The following is a 13,175-nucleotide window of genomic DNA, read 5'->3' on the forward strand; positions in this document are numbered from 1 at the left end:
GTTTTATTTCAAAGTGATCTGTACAGCTAGTTTAATTTTTAACCAGATTTATAAAAGTTGCCTGTGGTGTGTGCTGTGGAGGGTCTGTGGTAAAGCTCTGACTTCTCTATGGAGAAATGATTCAGCAGTTAGTGGATTTTTACAAGAAGTAAAGGAGAGTAGAATGAGTTAAAGAATCCTTATGTGTATATATATTATCCACAAATGGGCATTTTCCCTATATAATGTTCTGCAATGAATAAACCTATATACGGTGTAATCTGATGTCAGATTGTCCCCTTTAGAACATGATTGCTTTTACATTCCCTGACAAACACCATATGCCTACAAAGTCCCACCTTTGCTGCCCCAGGAAATCAGTGTGTTATGCCACCCCACAACTACCCCTGCCTCAAATCTGTTTCTTGCTCAGCCAGTAGCCCAGCTGCCCGTCACAGTGCAGTAGTTGCTTAGCTGTTTGGAGGACTCAGAGAAGGAGGAGGTAAAGTCCTGCAGGACCACAGTGTGAATGTGACGGACAGAATTTGGGAAGTGTTTGTATATTAATCTTGCACCAGTAAAAGAATTTCCAATATCCGCCAAAAGCTGAACTTTTATGCAGGTAAACTATCCCACCCACCATGTACTATTTATGCCCCCACTGGCAGCAGAAGCACACTTCCCAGCATCCTGCAGGAGCCAGAGACTAATATGAGACAAGAGCAATACGACAATAATAATTTGGTAGGTTCCTCTTTCCCTAAAAAGTTGTGGAATATACAGGCCTGTGTCCCTGTATTTATACAGTCATGGAACTCTTGGAGATTTCTAATAGCTTTATAATTTACTGTAGGGGGGACATTACCCTCTATATGAGAGTGTTTTTCTTTAAGTAAAAAGTTATTCTGTTGAAATATGTCCCTGTGGTGCCAAGTGTTAATACAGACTGCCTGGAATATTTAGTACAGCTTTAAACAACCGAGCACTGTTTTATGCTACAGCCGTATGAGGTTGTCATAACAAATGTGTATGTGTTATCCTGAAAAGACCTCTCTTTAAAAGTAAATAAGGGATGAATTGCTGACACAGTGTCCTTTGGTTTGTTCTATACTAACGCACCTTTGCCTGTACAACCAGGCAATTCTATATTAAAGGAGAAACGTTAAATTATTAATGGAAATTTACATCTGAAGATGATTCAAACTTAGATAAAACTGAACGTTCTAAAGACTGACACCTTATTTAAGGGGTAGTTCACCTTCACAGATCTTGGAGACGGATTTACTAACAACTGATCCATAACTAGTTGATCCAGTGTTTTTATACATATGTTTTTAGATAGATCACCCCTAATTAATTTTTCTAGAAATTAATTTGTTCCTTTTCACTCACTGTTTCAATTTGATACATTAGTTGCTTGCATGTTATTAACCTTTATTTAGCTACTGCTGAACATGGTGGATTCTTGACCTGTGGACAATGTGGATCAAGAATCCGCCCTGCACTCCTGAAAGCTGCTTGATGTGCCTGTACCCGGAGCCATTGCATCGGCCTGGGTGCAGGCATACACAGTGGAATTCGCCGCAGAATGGCATACGCTAGCAAAGTCGGCTCCATGTGCTGCTATAACAAGTACTATAACAATCTGAGACTGCCAGGAGCAAGCTAAGTAGCAGTTGTTGTGAGCCACTAATGTATCAGTTTTAGTTAAGGAAAAGGGATGTGGGGATATTTTCTCTCCTTATGGGACAAAACACTGTGAAAGTTTAGTGACCGTTATGTATGGCTTCCAATGCAAGGCTGCAGGTTGATGGTACTTGCCTGGCACCAAACAGAACAAGGTACATTTAAAGTTTCCAGTTCACGTTGAATTGGGGAGAAGAAAGATTTGTGGCATGTTGTACCCCTTCCTAAAGTAATAAATCATTTGAAAGATGCAAATCTCCCCATGCATTTTGCCACCCATGTAATTTCTAGCTCGCTGCCAGGTGGCCCTTCCTTAGAATGTTATGGTTATCGTGCTCCCCCGGCCAACTCAATCACTGGTCAAGCTTAAAAGTGCCACATAGCACTGGCAGGGTTAGCACAATTTCCAAGATAGCCCGTGAAAGGGTATTTCCCATGAGCTACAAATTGGTGGCAAAACATATAATATGCCATTGACCTTAGGTTTGGCAACCAAGCCTTAAAAGGGTAAACCAGTATTTTAATTTGCGTTACTTGCCCTGCTTGCTAGGTGCTGATACCACAAGACTTTAGGGCAGAATAGGTGAGCCAGTGCTCTGAAAAAGGGGACATGGGTATTTATTTATTGTATATTGAACTGGGTAATCCAGCAGGACAAAGAGCAATTAACAATTGAGATAATTCTTCTCCACACTGGGATGAGTTGTCCCGGCCGTTTTCAGCTGCTAGGCTGGTCACTGTATATGGGCTCAGTGGGTTTTCATAAATGACTAATCCAGGGCTGCCACTCAAACGGGTAATACATGAATAGACCATTGAAGCCAACAGAGATTTACCAATGATTTTGTTCAAAGTCCCGTGATCTTTTTGTCTGGAATGGTTTCACTGTCAGGCATATTGAAAAAGGGTGAAACCAGAGCTATTCACTTGTATAGAATTTTTAGGACATATAAGGGTTGAAAGTGAGAGTTCACCCTTTGATAAATCCTGTATAAGTGAAGGAAACCTGTGAAATTACCCTCTGGTGCCCCACAGCCTTATAAACTTCCCTGGATCAAAACTGTAAATAATCTTCCCCAACATTTCTGCTCAAGGAGACACAGATTAATTGAAACCCACCAATCTTTCTATTTAATAAACGTTTTATTAGTGATAGAAAAAGGGCATGTTATAATACAGGCATAACATTTTGTGTTTGATGTTACATTATATTGTCAATAAAACATTTCCAGATTCAACACCATCTCATGGTTTTTTTTTTTGGTTGTTTTTTACACCCCCTGAGGACATTTCTCTCACTCGTTGAGTACAAATCACGATGAAGGCAGAATATAGTTCAGACATTTCCATTGCACTGAATAACATTTTAGTTAAATGACAGGTTAAAGGGCTGGTTAAATGGTAGAATCACCCTGAAACCCCCCTAATCTTGTATAAATAATATATGGTGCAGGTTTCAATCTGGGGCAAACAATAATCATTATGTTTAAAAATAGCCCCTTTATTGGAACTACCTATAGATCTGTTCCTGTCTGTGTTTAGATGAGGGGTGGGTGTGTTATAATGGTCCTTGTCAGAAGCACAGCAAGAGGGGGATAGCCAATCACTGCCCTTCAGTCACAAATACAGGCTTCAGTACCCTATCAGGTCAGCCTAGTTGCTGATTGGTTCCAAACCTACAGTGCAGTGTTGCTTCCCTGCACAGACTGGGAAAAGATTGAACATATGGGCTGGGCTAGTAGGGTTTTTAGAAAAAGTTTAAAAAAATCAACCCAAAACACAACTTTTCTTAGCACATTCTTTGTATATTTAGAGAAGTATAATGCGCTGGCACAATCAGGGCCACCATGAATCTATACAACTTGGCAGTCTTTATTTGCCTTTCCGTTTTACTTGCAAGTTAACAACTCTGAGATCTTTTAAACTGGTAATGTTAACTGATGGTAACAACACCTTTATGCCCATACTTCTATATATAGGAAAAAACAGCCCCCTGCAGTGAAATATGATAATATCCCCACTATATAAAGCCTGTGGCCTTATGTTTCTATATATTATCTCCTGTAATGCCCAAGATTTAGTAAGTTATAAACACAGTGATAGCTGGTTTAGTGACTCTTGTTGAGCCGATGGCCCTAATTTGTTACACCACAAAGATCTCTCCTTTTTTTGAAAATTAAGAACAGATAAAGTTACCACAATTAAAAATATATTTTTGTTTCCCTGCACAGTAGCCACTCAGCTGCACCATAGGCAAAAGCTTTGTGCTTAGTGTATTTACTGACACTGTGACTACAGTCTTGCGTGGGGACCTCTGCTTAAAGGGACGCTCATCTAGAAATTGAATTTGCTGTTGTTTTGTTAAAAAACTAATAAAACTTCTGAAAATGTAGTATAAATTATAAAAGGGTGTATTTTATTTTAGACAAAAAGTATAAAAGTTCGGTGTAAATGAAACTTGTATTTATAACACTGAGCTCATAATTTAGAGCAGGGTGTCCAATGAAGTGTATAGAATTTGCGTATTTATAAATATGTAGCGTGGAATCCTTTGCTATGGAAGTGAAATCAGACGTCTCTGTTCTTTCTCTCACTAACGGTACTGGCGCATGGGGAGAAAAGCTTTTCCACTGGCAATAAAGTGAATCGGTGAAAAAACATAATCGGTACTTTGTGTTTCTGAAGTCGCCCAAAGTTCTTTGAGAGGAAACTTCGCAAAGACAAAGCGCTACATATTTTTTCCCACTGGTTATTCACTTCATTGCCAGTGGGAAAGCATTTTGGGGAGATTAGTTGCCCGCGGTAGTGAAGATTTGTTGGGGGTGATTAATCTCCCCCTGTGCCAGAACCCTATTAGATTTGTTCTGTCAGGCGTTACAGCTAGAGTTATCTTCCTAATAAACATTCAGACCCCAGGGGACAGAGATCCTATCTGAAACCCAATGTTTACATCACTGTAAAATTCTGAGCCTTAACAGGATTAATTAGCAGGAAGCTAAGAGTGACTTCCGGAAACCTAAGCGACACGTATGCCATCCCACCGGCGATTTACATTCTTGCTGGTGGGGTGGCATTAGGGGAAAATTAGTCGCTCACGGTACCAAAGATTTATCACAGCAACTAATCCCCTCGTGTGCCACTGCCCTTAAGGCCAGTGGCAATGTAGGCATTTTCTATGATTGGGCAGAAACAGACCTGATCCACTGATTTCAGCACAGAAACATGAAATTATGTTTTTGCACAAATATCTGCCCAGGATGTGCTTAGAAAGGCTAATGCCATGCTTGTCAGAACATGGAGCATAAATCGTCAGATCAGCCTTTTCTACGCCTGCATTTCTACACTTGTGCGCCACTGGCCAACGAAGGAAAGGAAACAAGAAACCTCCTTCAACTTAATTTAATGTAATTTTCATCCAAAGTTTATATATTTAGAGATGGAAAACTACATAGCATTAAGAACAACTTCATAACAGCAACAAAGAGATTGCCCAACAAGCAGCATCAGAATGGGTGTCATGGGCCCCCCTCCCAATGTTCACCCACCCTCACTGTGCCTCATTCCATCTCACTGCATTGCATTATTTTACCTCCTGCTCGTCCCTCAACTGCAGGTTGTGATCGGACAAAAAGGGGCAGCAGGGGAGTGTCTTCAGTGCCATGGGGAGCAGGCCTGGGGCTGAAATATTTAATGTGATTCTGTCTGGCTTATAGGCACAGTTGGACTGGACCGGCAGGACGCCAGGAAAAAACCAGTGGGCCCAGTCCAATCCTGCCTACTAGCCAGACAGAATCAAATTAAATATTTTAGACTAAAATGCATTAAATGTGAACATAATATGAACATGAACAAATTAATTGATTAATTAAGCAGCAAGTTTATATCATCCTCATGGACCCCTGCTGAAACCCAGTATAACCACACTGGGAAAATCTACTTTATACCCCCATGCTGCTGGGAACTGTAAAAGGAAAGGCCTTTGTGTCCCAGAAGAGAGTCTCTGTAGATGGATCATTATAGCACACTAAGCATCTGAGCCTACCTGCAGCTTTATCCATTATCTGGTCATCAATCTCTTCCGTGTCCATATCTATTATTCTTATATATATAGGTGGTACATTATTCCCTATGCAATGAAGCAGACCCAAAATTAGTGATACAAGAGTTCAGATTAAAGCTGTGCATGGGATTGGGTTCAGCTGCTAAAAAATGTTACCTGTGAGGGAGAGCTTGAGTTCAGGTCTTATAATGGATACAGGCCCGGACTCTTTTATGTCTTGGAAACCAACTGGGGCACCCTTTCCTCTTGGGTACCTGCTGGGTACTGTGGATTATTCTCTGATTAAACAAGAAGTGTAGAATTTTTTGGAAAGACTTGATTAAAAGGCCCTGTGTGCAGCAAGGCTACAGTATGTGATTTTAATCGTAAGCATCCATATTGCTTAAGGTAATGATATGCACAGAAGAAACCAATGCACTCTTAAACTTTACAGATTCAGTTTCTGAGTGGCCCAGGGAATATTGTTTGGAACTCAATAATAAATATCTGCACAGTTTAAACTGATGGATTTCAGGACCTATATAGGAAAGGTATTTGGTAGCAACGGGTAACTAGGCCTTTTTGCTAAAAGACAGTGGCCATATAATAAAGGACCAGTAATAAAATGAAAGTGCCCCAAAACCAATTATGTTTTGGACAGATTTAATAAATCATTTTGAGTTGTTATATTTTTACCCTGGACAAAAGACAATTGTATTCCAGCCCCTCCTCAACCATTGTAAAGGGGTGGATTCTGGTACTTGAAGTCCCTGTATTTATAAAGGTTGGCACACAGATTCTCTGGAAAGCAAAGGGACAAGTCCAGGAACTCATCCCTGAGAACAAAGGCAGACTATCTCGGATCCTTTCAAGATCAGATTCAAGAGCAGTGTTTATATGCCTTTCTGCATAATCCCAATTGAACAGTACATTATAGTACAGTCCCCCTATACTGTTAGAACCCCTACAATACAGATTGGAAATAAGAAAAAACTATTTGCAAACATTATTATGTTCATATTGTTATCAGAGCTAACCAGGCACTACATATCACAGGTCTATGGGTAAGACATACAATCACATTTACATTAAATATTTCCTTACTTAGGATATGAAATTAGAAAAAAGGAATCTCTATGGACTAGATGAGAAGCTGATCAGTAGATGGATACAAGCGGAGGGCAGAGGTGCTGTGGCCCCTCCTGTTGAAAACCTTATCAGTTGCAGGGAAACATCTGTTCAACAGAAGAGTTGGTAGGAGTAGCTGGAGAGTGAGTGGAAATACCCCAGAGGCAAGTGAAGACAGGGTATATCAACTCCCTCCCTTGAAAAGGCTTATTTGTTTTATTACTGGTATTTGTACATAGATGGGGCAAGGATGAAACCATTACAGGACACTAGAGCCCTTTTACAGGCCAACTGTAGGGAGATTTGGCCAGTGATTTGCCATGTGGCTTTCATGCCTAGCTGCCAACATATATTGACAAAAGGAAATATTATTTGTATTACTATTAACCCATTTTTTTTTGCTCTAGTAAGTGAGCACTTTAAATGAGAACTAATCAGAACATTATGTGTTTAACAAAGCTAATTTATTATGTTACAGGGTTTGTCATGCACCCTTTAACCCCCCTCCAAACCTTTGACATAGCAGTTGTCCATCATAACTTAAGCACCATAGAAACCAGTTACCAACTTGAAAAATCAATAGGAGATGTTCTGAATGGGGAAAAAGCAATAAAAATGTACAATAAAATGAATGCCACACAGTCAATTAGTTTTTGGGTTGGTCAGTAATCTTGGCACACAGATATGGGCTGTAAAGGAATGCAAATAAATAAAATACTCTTATGGACTTATTAATCAATTTTTAATTGAGTAAAAAGAGTATGTGAATTCAAGAGTTTTCTTTCGTAATTTGAATAAACTCACATTTAAAAAAAAAAACCAAAACTTTGAATGCTCGCTTATTTATTAATATGGAAAACTTTTAAATTTTCGAGTTAACAAACTCAAAAAAAAAACCCTTGAAAAATCAAATTGAAAATATGTCTTGATTTTGCCTAGGACAAGTCCCATTGACTTCTATATAAACTCACAAGCTTTTAGATGCCAACGTTTTTGAACCATAATTCGAGTTTTAGCGCAAAAACACATGTATCACAAAGAAATGTTGATAAATCACCCCCTAAACGTTAGAAAATCCCTTAGTTGGGATGACTGTTACACCACTCAATATACAGTATAATTAAAATCCCCCATAATGAAAACCCCTCAAGACTTCTTGCCCAATCTGCAACAGGAGCTACATTTCTTCATTTCCACGATGGGGTTTGCAGCACTTTTATATAAGAAACATACTGGTTTCCTTACAGTCCATAGAAAGCTTTGCCTGTCTTATCACTGCTTTCAACTTTTTATTTAGTGAAACACTGAATACATAATTTGCGGATACAAAACCAAATCCAATCCCCAATTTCCATATTCAGATCTAAGCAAAATCCAAAATGAAAAAACTTGCATTGTACTAAACAGTAATGTTTTTCAGTTGTTTAAAAGGCACATCCTTAAGGGTTCAGATGCGGCCAGGCACAAAAGGAGCTGGGATTCAGCCAAACTGAAAACAAATCCTGGATTTAGTGCAACTCTAGTTTCAAATAATGCTTAATGTACAGTTTAAGCCCCCCCCCCTTTCCTATTAGCCATGTTTTATCAAAACATTATATAGCCTACAACATTTACTGCCTATCCAACCAAGTGGAACCCTACCCTCCTACAACTATGTTTAAAAATTTCCCTTTAACTTAGGCTCTGACTTTGGCTCTTCCCTTGTTATGGCAAACCCTTGTTATGGCCCCATTACAATATATAACTCCAATTCCCAAAGGAAACCCACCAAGATTACATTTGTGTGACCTACTTGAATGGCACAGACAAGCCCACCAATACTCATCTCAATACCATATAATCAACCACAAATAGAATATATAAACATGCATATCTTTATGCACCATAGGTGAACAAATCTATCTAGGGTGACAAACAAGAACCAGGTGAATCAAATGGCTTCTCCAGTTTAAGGGCATGTTGTGATTCTGCACAAATTATTCAACTTTCATGTGTACATGATAAATCTAAAGGTCCACTGCAAAAGATTCACTATTGTCCCTGTAAAGTAAGCGACACTGATGTAGACTCCTCATTAGTAAATAGCCAGTGTATATATAGGCCAATCTTGGCAAATACTCTGGAACAGCTTAGAAACTGTACAAACACTTCTTGTACCCTCCTGGGCATCAGGCTGTTTAACGTGCTGTTGGGTGACAATGAAAGGGCCATATATAGTTCATACTCCCAAGGAGCACTACCAATTGCCTGCTGCAGAACATGAGGGCTTGCTGAAACTCTACTTATAAATACACCATCCAGAATCAACACCTAAATTGGCAGGGAAGGCAGCATAGATACAATAGCCCAAACTCCTATTTGCCACTTTATAATAGTGCATAAGCTAGAACAGCGTTTTTCAACCGCTGTTCCGCGGCACACGAGATGTTGCCTGGTGTGCCGTAGGTGCAGACAAGACTCCCCCGGTCCCCTCTGGGACACCTTCCACTTCCTGGCTCCCTGATGCCCGGAAATCGTCACTGCCTGTGACGTCATCCGGCATCGGATCCAGGAGGGCGGAGCAACCAGAGAGGAGAGGCAGCACTATCCTGCCCTGGCACAACCCGACCGGGGGGAGCAACTGCCCAGGCCCTGCCCCGACAGACCAGATCCACTAGGGGCCAGGCCCATACACAGCCGCCCTACTCCCCACCGGAGGACAATCCCGGGACACCCCTGGATGCCGCACCCCAAGACAGCCTGACATGTAAGAAAACAATTAATAATAATATATATATAAAATTTTTGTGTGTATAAAAAAAAAAAAAAATCAGTGGGGGGGTGGGTTTGTGGAGAAAATGTCCCGGAAATCAGTGCTGTGGCAGCGTGTACAGTGTACCGTATATACTCGAGTATAAGCCGAGTTTTTCAACCCCCAAAATGTGCTGAAAAAGACAGCCTCGGCTTATACTCGAGTATATACGGCAGCACCAGCAAACCCAGCGCTGGTGAGTACATGCGGCAACAGCACCCTTCGTGACCGTACGGGTAGATATGGCAGCCCCCCTGGACGGAAGAGTACATACGGCAGCGGGTCCAGCCGGCGGACGCACTCGCGTGCATATACGGCAACGCTCCGGACGGGTCCCGCTGCACGGCGCACAGGGAACTTGTGGCAGTAATAGGAGCCGCTTTGAAGTGCCAGTGCCCGCGCGTTACTTACGCATCTCTCCCTTACGCAAGTGCTGACCCGCCTTCCCCAAGTGGCACCACCTATCTCCCTGTGACTGCACCGCGCTGAGGGGCAGCTCCGCCTGTGGAACCCACATGGACTCACGTAAGTCCCGATCTGCGGGGGTGCGAGGTTAGAGGTCACACTTGTCCCCCATTATGAGTCCCTTCTCCACAGGGGTGCCCCCACTGCGTCCCTTACCATAATCTTCCTAATGGCTGCCTTCCAGGATTCGCACATAATATTTCAGATTTACTGGCTGTTACAGATGCTGTGAGCCGGTAGCATTTCCGCTCTTACTAAAGTATTTCAGATAGCAAGAATAAATCAGACTGCAAATGTTTAGAACGATCCATGTGCTGCGTGTCCCTCTGTTCCCAAGTTCCCCCAGTATCTTCCCCAAGTGCTTCATTCCTTCTCCCCAAGTACCCCAGTATCTTCCCTAAGTGCTTCATTCCTTCTCCCCAAGTACCCCAGTATCTTCCCCAAGTTCCCCCAGTATCTTCCCCAAGTGCTTTATTCTGTCTCCCCCAATTGGGGAACATGAGGAGCACGGGGAACTTGTGGCACCCATATGTGAGTACATGGGGTCCACACTTCTGGCCACAAGTAGAAGTTTTGCTGTCAGTTGTGCTGGGAGACATGTTGCATTGCGATGGGAGCACACAGCAGGATGGGAGCGCACACAGCAGGATTGCAAGTACTTGATACTTAGTATGGCAGCTTCCTTAGCCTTCCCAAACTTGCAAAAAACACCCTAGGCTTATACGAGTCAATACGTTTTTCCAGTTTTCTTAGGTAAAATTAGGTACCTCGGCTTATATTCGGATCGGCTTATACTCGAGTATATACGGTACTTTTTTTTTTAACATTAAATGGTTGTTGACTGTATGACTGTGGTAGGTAGGTAGGACAACTTCCGATTTCCTTCCAGGCCTAGCACACTGTAGAGACAGAGCTATCACTATTTTGTTTACTTAATATTTCATAATAAAGTAATTATAAAATACTTTCTTTGTGTTTATTTGATTCCTATTCAAGAGAATTACTTTATATATAGTCAATATAGGCACAGAGTTAAAGTTTTTAACATTTTCTAATGGTGGTGTGCCTCGTGATTTTTTTCATGAAACAAGTGTGCCTTTGCCCAAAAAAAGTTGAAAAACACTGAGCTAGAACAACACAGAAAATAACTTCACCTTAAAATAAAACAAGGCGACAAATTTAAAGAAACAAATCTTTATTTTTCTTAATTTCTGTGTTGGGAACTCCCTTAAAGGACATGTGAGCTAAGCTGAACATAGTGGACACTTCTTTTTATTTTCCCTTACTAAGGGACCAAAAATTAGATTATACTTAGCTTTTATTGGTGAATACACGGTTACAGCAACAGCAACAGCAGAGCTCTCAGCCCCAGGGAATATAAGGTGACTGGGTATAAACAGGCTTGAAGGGTTCAATACGACATTCAATGAAACTTTACTTTGCCTGGAGTGGGGATGGTGGGGGTGGGGATGGTGTTTCCCACAGCTCTACATACAAAGTATAGAGGGAAAACTACCAGGGCTACCAAATTCACATTCCTTGCCTGGGAAGCAAGGATGAGCTATCCTCCTACCATTGAGATAACTGTAGAATATATAACAGGCTACAGTTTAGTGAGAGTTCACATAGCCGGATTTGTATGGTTATGTTAACCCCTTTTAAGGTTAAAACTGGTGTTGTATAACTACAAATTTATGCATAATTATCACAAGCCTAATATACATTTACCATTTTGATTGGTTCACTGCTAAACCCCACATTTCCTACTATGCTGGAAAGTTGGGCACATCTCCCCCACCCAAACCACATCATTTGTACTGCATATATCCCTTACATTCACATTTACCAAAAACAAATAACTTTCACCCGATGGCCATTTTCCCTCTCGCACATCTTCAGTGACATTTACAACTGCAAACAGCACATGAGCACTGTAAAGTTCATGCAATGCAGGCTTACACAGGCAGAACTTACTTTGCTAAAAAGTCCTGCTTAGATTGAGCACTGTAATGGTTAAACTGAGCTCAAGAAAGAAGGCTAGGAGAAAAAACATGTTTCTCCAGTGTGTACAGCCAGAGCAGAGCTTCTATGGAAACCAGCACTGTCTTCTCTTCAATGGCTGCTAGACTGAAGGATGTGTTTGGCAACTTGAGAAAAACCAAGCATGCTCAGTTAACCAAGAACCAGTCAATTTATAAGGTAGTGGGCCAAGTGAGAAGAAATCCCAAGATTCTGCAGCATTACTATTAATCTTTAAACAGGCGTGTCAGGTATTTAAATATTTTAAACAGATTGTCACAGATCATTTTGTGTGTGTGTGTGTGTGTGTGTGTGGGGTACATGTCCTTTAAAGCAGTAAATGCTATTCCAAAATGTTTGCCCATAGCAAAATTAATAACTCTGATTGGTCAACTGCAGTAGGACAAAAACAAGATACAGGCTGGATGCTTATGTCTTATAGCTTTAAATAGCTTTTATAATGTGTACAAAGCATTAAATGCAACATACTTTGTTGGAATCCTCCCCTCTTATCATTCATTTTTTTTTTTTTTTTTTTTTTTTAATACTGGTAGGAAGGGAAAATAATGATCTTTGAAAGAAGCATAAAATAGCAGAAAGTTAATTCCATTTGCAAGCCCTGCCTGCAAGGCTGTAACATGGTGGGACAATGGGCCACTTTTGACTGCCCAAAGACATTTCTCTACCAAATATTAGTACTGTATGTGATGGCTTTACTTTTAAATGCAGTCCTGTGGGATCCTTTAGGAATAGTTACATACTGCAACGATCAAATTGATCTATCCTAGCCTGACTCCTTCCTATACAGAGGGAAGGCTAGGATCGATCAATCGATCGCCGCATAGTGGATTCTTCCCTGCATCGCCGTATCGCCTTTTTTCAAATGACCGGAAGCCAGGTTTTAACAGGTATTTTCTAATAAAGCATTCAAAATACTAAATGGTGTCCAGGATAGGGCAATTATTGGGGCAGGGTAGAATAGATTTTTTACTTAAAAATTTTTAGTGTTACTTTTCCTTTGAAAATTAAAAGGTACATGTAACAATTACGATCTTTCCTGCGACCATT

This window comes from Xenopus tropicalis, chromosome 3, assembly GCF_000004195.4.
Source record: "Xenopus tropicalis strain Nigerian chromosome 3, UCB_Xtro_10.0, whole genome shotgun sequence".
NCBI classification, from domain to species: domain Eukaryota; kingdom Metazoa; phylum Chordata; class Amphibia; order Anura; family Pipidae; genus Xenopus; species Xenopus tropicalis.